The sequence below is a fragment of the Aquarana catesbeiana genome, linkage group LG09 (assembly GCF_042186555.1).
Source record: "Aquarana catesbeiana isolate 2022-GZ linkage group LG09, ASM4218655v1, whole genome shotgun sequence".
Classification (NCBI taxonomy): Eukaryota; Metazoa; Chordata; class Amphibia; order Anura; family Ranidae; genus Aquarana; species Aquarana catesbeiana.
Genome location: NC_133332.1, coordinates 56,466,524 through 56,473,085, shown reverse-complemented (window position 1 = coordinate 56,473,085; position 6,562 = coordinate 56,466,524).

The window sequence follows — 6,562 nt, the reverse complement described above, 5'->3', positions numbered from 1 at the left end:
TCAGAAGGGCGCTGCACGTCAGACACGGGATGCGTGACGCTGATGCGTTGTGGCGGCGCCCACACCCCTCCAGGCACACAAGGGGTGGGGAGTGGGAGGAGGCCTGCCAGACACATCACAGCTCCCAGGTAGGAAAACCAAACCCAGACGGCAAGCTAGCCCGGCCAGATCTCACACCACCACCATAAATGAACCGAGACACAATACCGGATACACTATGAGAAAAAAAGGGATACTTCAATTCAATAAATTAATGACAATGTTACTATGGGTAAAACAGTAATTGGGTAAATCTCCAAGGGCAATTCTGGAGTCAAAATTAGTTGCAAGATGGATGACAAAAGCTGGAAAATTTAAGCATTACCACGTGCTTCCATCCCTGATTCTAGTATTAATAGCGAAACTGGTTTTAGGGACTTTAAATGAAGGCATGACCTGGTGAGGCCAGTTAAATGAAATTGTGGCCCGGTAGGGTCACACATTTCCATCCCTGTTATATTCAAAAGGGGGGAGAGCAAGGAGGCGGTACTTTGAGTGAAGCACGTGGTAGCAAGAACATCATTTGGTGAACATAAATTTGGTGAACATAAATACTAGAATCAGGGATGGAAGCACGTGGTAATGCTTAAATTTGAGGCGCCTTTGATAACGTCGATGACGAAACGCGTAAGGCGGAGCTACGCACTGACGTCACATGCGGAAGTAGGAGAGTGTGGAACGCAGCTGAGGCGCACGCCGCGCAGCTGATGGTTCTAGACGCCCTGCACTCTCCATACGAAACAGCTTACACGCTGTGTGACTAGATTGCCCGGCTTTTAAACTTTTAAACTTTTATTCTTTATTTGGCTATTTTCTGTGCTGTTGTGATAAATAAACTATTTAAAATGTATCACACTATGGAGCCCTGTTTCTTCTATATGAGGATATACTGAAGGATACCTCACAGCTGGAGCGGTAGACCCTGAGGACCCATACACATCTTATTGCTGCTTACTACTACATGCCTACTACCCCTGCAGGGGTGCAGGGAGCTGGTGAGTGGGAATCTTTGAGGGGGAGCACCGCAAGTCACTGGATTTGATCAGCTGTGTTCACGAAAGTCACCTATCACAGACTTTTTTACTTCCTGCTATTGGACTTTGATACACTATTTTTTACACTATTATATATATCTCTCTCATCAATTTTTTCCACTAAGTTTTTCATCAATTTTTTCATTAATTTTTCACTAGCTTTCTATTATCTAATGTGCAGTTTTGCACTATATGCCTAATGTTGGGACTATTAAAATTCACCTTTATGCTTATAAGCACATTTGGACACATTTGGGGATCAATATAAGTTTGTACCGTGGTGTTTTATTTAACTTTATTTACTTATTTATGATTTGATTGTCACTATTGATTTTTATAAACTGTCACCTAATTAATTTATGTTGATTAGCCACATGGTGTACACCTGCATGTAGGTATGAGACTGACCTGCTAGTACAGTCCACTCAGGTAACATTGGACATCTAGATCCACTACCTAATGAGGGATAAAGGGGTGCATTTATTATATTTTTCCTGATCCCTTTGAGGTTCATTAAATCATAAATCAAGGTACCCTGATAAGGTAGCGCCATCTATCCCTAATTAATTTTTCTTTATGATTTAACTCACTCCTTGGGGGGTAAGTGTAAGGGGTGGCTGCAAGCCTTCAGATCCATGAGCGGGGAAACCCTTCCCTTATTATTTTTAATGCTTAAATTTGCCAGCCTTTGTCATCCATCTTGCAACTAATTTTGACTCCAGAATTGCCCTTGGAGATTTACCTAATTACTGTTTTATCCATAGTAACATTGTCATTAATTTATTGAATTGAAGTATCCCTTTTTTACTCATAGTGTATCCGCTATTGTGTCTCGGTTCATTTATGGTGGTGGTGTGAGATCTGGCCGGGCTAGCTTGCCGTCTGGGTTTGGTTTTCCTACCTGGGAGCTGTGATGTCTCTGGCGGGCCTCCTCCAACTCCCCGCCCCTTGTGTGCTTGGGGGGGTGTGGGCACCCCCACAACGCATCAGCGTCACGCATCCCGTGTCTGACGTGCGGCGCCCTTCTGAGTGCCGTCAGGCCTTGACACGTGGGAGCTACGCTCGCAAGCAGACTGAGGGATTGTTGGTGCGGGCTGGCCGGACCTGACGCCCGACACGTCCTGCCCCTCCCCTTGTAATGCTATGCGGCATGATGTCAGTGGGCGGTCCTGTTGCGACGCTCATATTGGCACCCTCCGGGTAGTGCTCGGCACATGGTGTATCCGCTATTGTGTCTTGGTTCATTTATGGTGGTGGTGTGAGATCTGGCCGGGCTAGCTTTCCATCTGGGTTTGGTTTTCCTACCTGGGAGCTGTGATGTGTCTGGTGGGCCTCCTCCCACTCCCCGCCCCTTGTGTGCCTGGGGGGGTGTGGGCCCCGCCACAACGCATCAGCGTCACGCATCCCGTGTCTGACGTGCGGCGCCCTTCTGAGCGCCGTCACGCCTTGACACGTGGGAGCTACGCTCGCAAGCAGACTGAGGGATTGTTGGTGCGGGCTGGCCAGACCTGACGCCCGGCACGTCCTGCCCCTCCCCTTGTCTTTGCTATGCCGCGTGACATCAGTGGGCGGTCCTGTTGCGACGCTCATATTGGCGCCCTCCGGGCGGTGCTCGGCACACGAGGCTCCTCTCCACACCAGTCAACACACAACTCAGGCTCTCTTTCTTCCTAATCACTCCAACCTTTATCCCAGGTATCCAATTATCATCACATCTGTTTTCTACGCTATTTTTATCTTTTTCCTTCATTGGTGGCAGTCCTTGCTTCTTTTCCTCTTCTTCATTCATTCTTTCCATCACCTTTGTGGTGTTAGCTCTCACTTTCACCTCCCCCCTCCCCCTCCCACCATTCTTTATTTTTTCATTCTCTCACGCTTCTCACTCTCCCCTTGTGAACACCCTGGTTCACCTTACCTTTCACCCTACACCTAGGTTGCCTGGTTCCGTGCCCGCCCTGGTTGGCGCCTGTGGGGCGCCGCTGCTGGTCTGCCCGCTGCGGCTCCCAGTGGGGAGTGCGCCTGGATGGCTCGTGTTGCCCGACATCACACCGCCACACATCACACAGAATGCATTGGGTATGGGGGCCTTCCTAGTTTCACCCCCGCTCACCTCTGCACTCATTCTATTATTTATTATCAAAGTTAATGCCAATATCTCTACTTTTAGAAACATCAAGTGCTGGCTCCTGACGAGTGGCCTTCCAGCCACGAAACGCTAATATCCATATAGCTTTGTTAGCTAACCATACACTCTACCTAAGGATCGAAGAGGCCTGAGTCTCTGCAGGCATTATTATATATTTTATAATTTTATCCTTATGATATTTTTGGTGCACTTTGGAAAGTTGTTGCTTGCTGTTTCTTGTGATATTCAAGTCATGATTGAGATGTATTGTATTACCCATGCATTCCCACCATATATATGCATATTTGTCAATGTACCTTGTTTTTTATCTTATGGCAACCAATAAACTCCATTTATGTTCACCAAATGATGTTCTTGCTACCACGTGCTTCACTCAAAGTCCCGCCTCCTTGCTCTCCCCCCTGCTGCAAATTCTGTGATCGTTGAAAGCAGCGCATTTAATGTCTTCTTTAATAATGCTATAAGAACGAAGATGTTTTGCTGTTCCTATTCACACAGAGTTCTCCCAAACTGATTTCTAGATTCTTTTTCTCTTTGATCTCATGAATGATATAGTATTTTTTTTTAAAGCCATATCTCCATACTAATACTAATTTTTACACTTTTTTGGGGGGGGGAGTCATCTTTTATTTTAGATTTTATCCAGATTTTTTTTTATGATTATTGTCAAAATTATTTTATCTTTATCTAAAATTTTTTTTGTTTTTGGGTTTTTAAAATTAACGAAAAAAGAATCATTTTTTTATTTATTTTTTTTTGTTTTTGCAACCTCAAGAAGATTGTTGTCCCTTGTTAATTTGACATTGTCTCTAAATCAATGATGTTAATTAAAACACATAAAGTCTTTTCATAAACTAAAATATCCATTTATTTATGGTAAAAAGAAAATAAAGAGGAAGTCAACGCTGGCAAAAGTCTGTGGACAAGAAAATTGGGATCTTGAGGAGTCCATATAAGAGGGAGCACAATCTGGTCCAGGAATCCCAGAGATCAACAGCAGCAGCAGATGATATAGATGTCCCCAGACTGTGGTACTACAACAGCCTCCGTCTTCTGTCAGAGCAGACTGAACCCAGGTCATCATTTCTTCTCTTCCCTGCAGCCTTCCCTCCACGCTGCCCTGCACCCTTCCCTGCACCCTTCCCTGCAGCCTTCCTTGGAGGCTGTGGCTCTGGTGTTTGAGTTGTGGCAGGAGGAGAAGGAGGAGGAGGAGGAGGGGGGCTGCCTCATTTATTTGTGTGTTGGCAGTTAGCTCGCCGTTCAGCCCTTTGTGTATCATTTCAGCAAACAGTTTTTCACAAATGAGGCATTGGCCCCACTCCATTTGAAGCAGCCATCTGGCTAAATAGCACCCATAGGCCCCTTCAGCTTCAGGGGGCTCTTCAAAAAATTGGTGGCCTCTCGCATGAGGCGCAGGGATGCCTCCTGTGTCACCGTCCCCTTCCTGGCCCTTTTTGTAGGAAGGCGGAGGGGAGCCACTTGGGATTGGGTCAGGCTCCTACTGGGCCCAGCCACCTCCTGCCTGACACTGGGTCCGGCCTCCTCCAGAATGACACTGGGTCCTGCCTCCTCCTGGATGACACTGGGTCCGGCCTCCTCCTGGCTGTCCCTGGGCCCGGCCTCCTCCTGCCTGCAACTTTCCCCACTTTCCTCCTGGCTGACCTCATCCCGTGTATAAAAAAGGGACATAGTTTTAGTTGTTTGTTTTTGGTTCATCAATGACACACAATTTGCTTCTCATGACTTGCAAATTCAATGTTAATACATCTATTGATAAAAGAGTCTAGAAATCAGACACCATAATTTTTTTAAAGCAGGTGACAAACATATTGGGCCACTACTGTAAATTGATATGTATACATCATTTTTAGGAAAAAATTATTTTAAGCAATTGTAACATCTAGTTAACATCATCAATATGAGGACAGTAAATATTTTTGAAATTAATTTACCTAACTCCAGATGGTCACATCCGACTCTTCCAGGATGGAAGACCCAGCTTGGTCCTCATCAGCCTCTGCTGGGGTGGAGGGAAAGGTGCATGGAAGAGTGCATGGAAGGGTGGAGGGAAGGGTGGAGGGAAGGGTTGAAAGTGATGCCCTGGCTTCAGTCTGGTCATCAAGAAAACGTAGTTTATTGTAGTACCACAGCCTGGGTACATATACTTCATCTGCTGATGCTCCTGAACTCAGGGAATTCTGGATCTTGTTATGCTCCCTCTTATACATGTTCCTCAAGATCCCAATTTTCGATAACAACATCTCCATCGTTGCCTCTGGGATGTACGTCTGGACAAATGTCAGAAGTCTCTCCAGCGTTGACTTCCTTACATGCTTAAGATAATATTGAGGGTGTTTGACCTCCCACAGATTTCTCATCTCTCTGTATTGATCGATAAAAGCCGGCAGAAATTCAGGCTCCTTAAATTTTGCATTCATAATTTCTGTATAAGATAAAGACAAAAAACACTTATGTTTCTGCTAAACCCTCATCGTCGTATCCCAACATAGGCCTCATCAATCAGTCAAGCCATATAGGCTGCTTGCTACAAAGTTTTTACTTACTAAATTTCAAAATTTAAAATTACCTTCGTTATCTAGCGTCCCGGTCCACTATCATCTACGCACAGAACGTACATACAACACAATACGTAATAACGTTTTATACACTGCGCATGCGTAAAACTCCGCCTGCTTTGCACGCCCCTGACATTCTTTTTCTTTACGCATATTCTCAGCCCCTTGTCTTTACGCACAGAACGTACGTACAACACATGCGTAATACCTCTCTTTATACACTGCGCATGTGTGAAACTCCGCCTGCGTCGCCCGCCCCTGACGTTCTATTTTAACGAATATTCTCCGCCCCTTGTCTTTACGCACAGAACGTACGTACGACACATGCATAATACCTCTCTTTATACACTGCGCATGTGTGAAACTCCACCTGCGTTGCCCGCGCCTGATGTTCTATATTAACGAATATTCTCCGCCCATTCTTTCTACGGTGCGTAGTGGGATGAACAACGGCGGAGACACATCAGGTGTGTACTACCTCAGGTAGCGACGAAAGCTCGGAGGCCGGAACGTCCAGATCTGGGAAGCAGAGATTTAAGGCCTCCAATATGTCCCTTAAAGAGATGGTGGAAATGGTGGCAATTCTGAGAAAAAATGACTATGATGGGAAGTATGGACCGTACGCCCGGCCTAATTTTAGAAAAGCCAAATTAATGGTGAAGGTGGTGAAGACATTACATCTTTCTTTTGAGGTACAGCGCTCAAAAGATCAGATTAGGAAAAGATGGTCCGACCTCAAACTCCGGGAGCCGGATCAATACAGACGG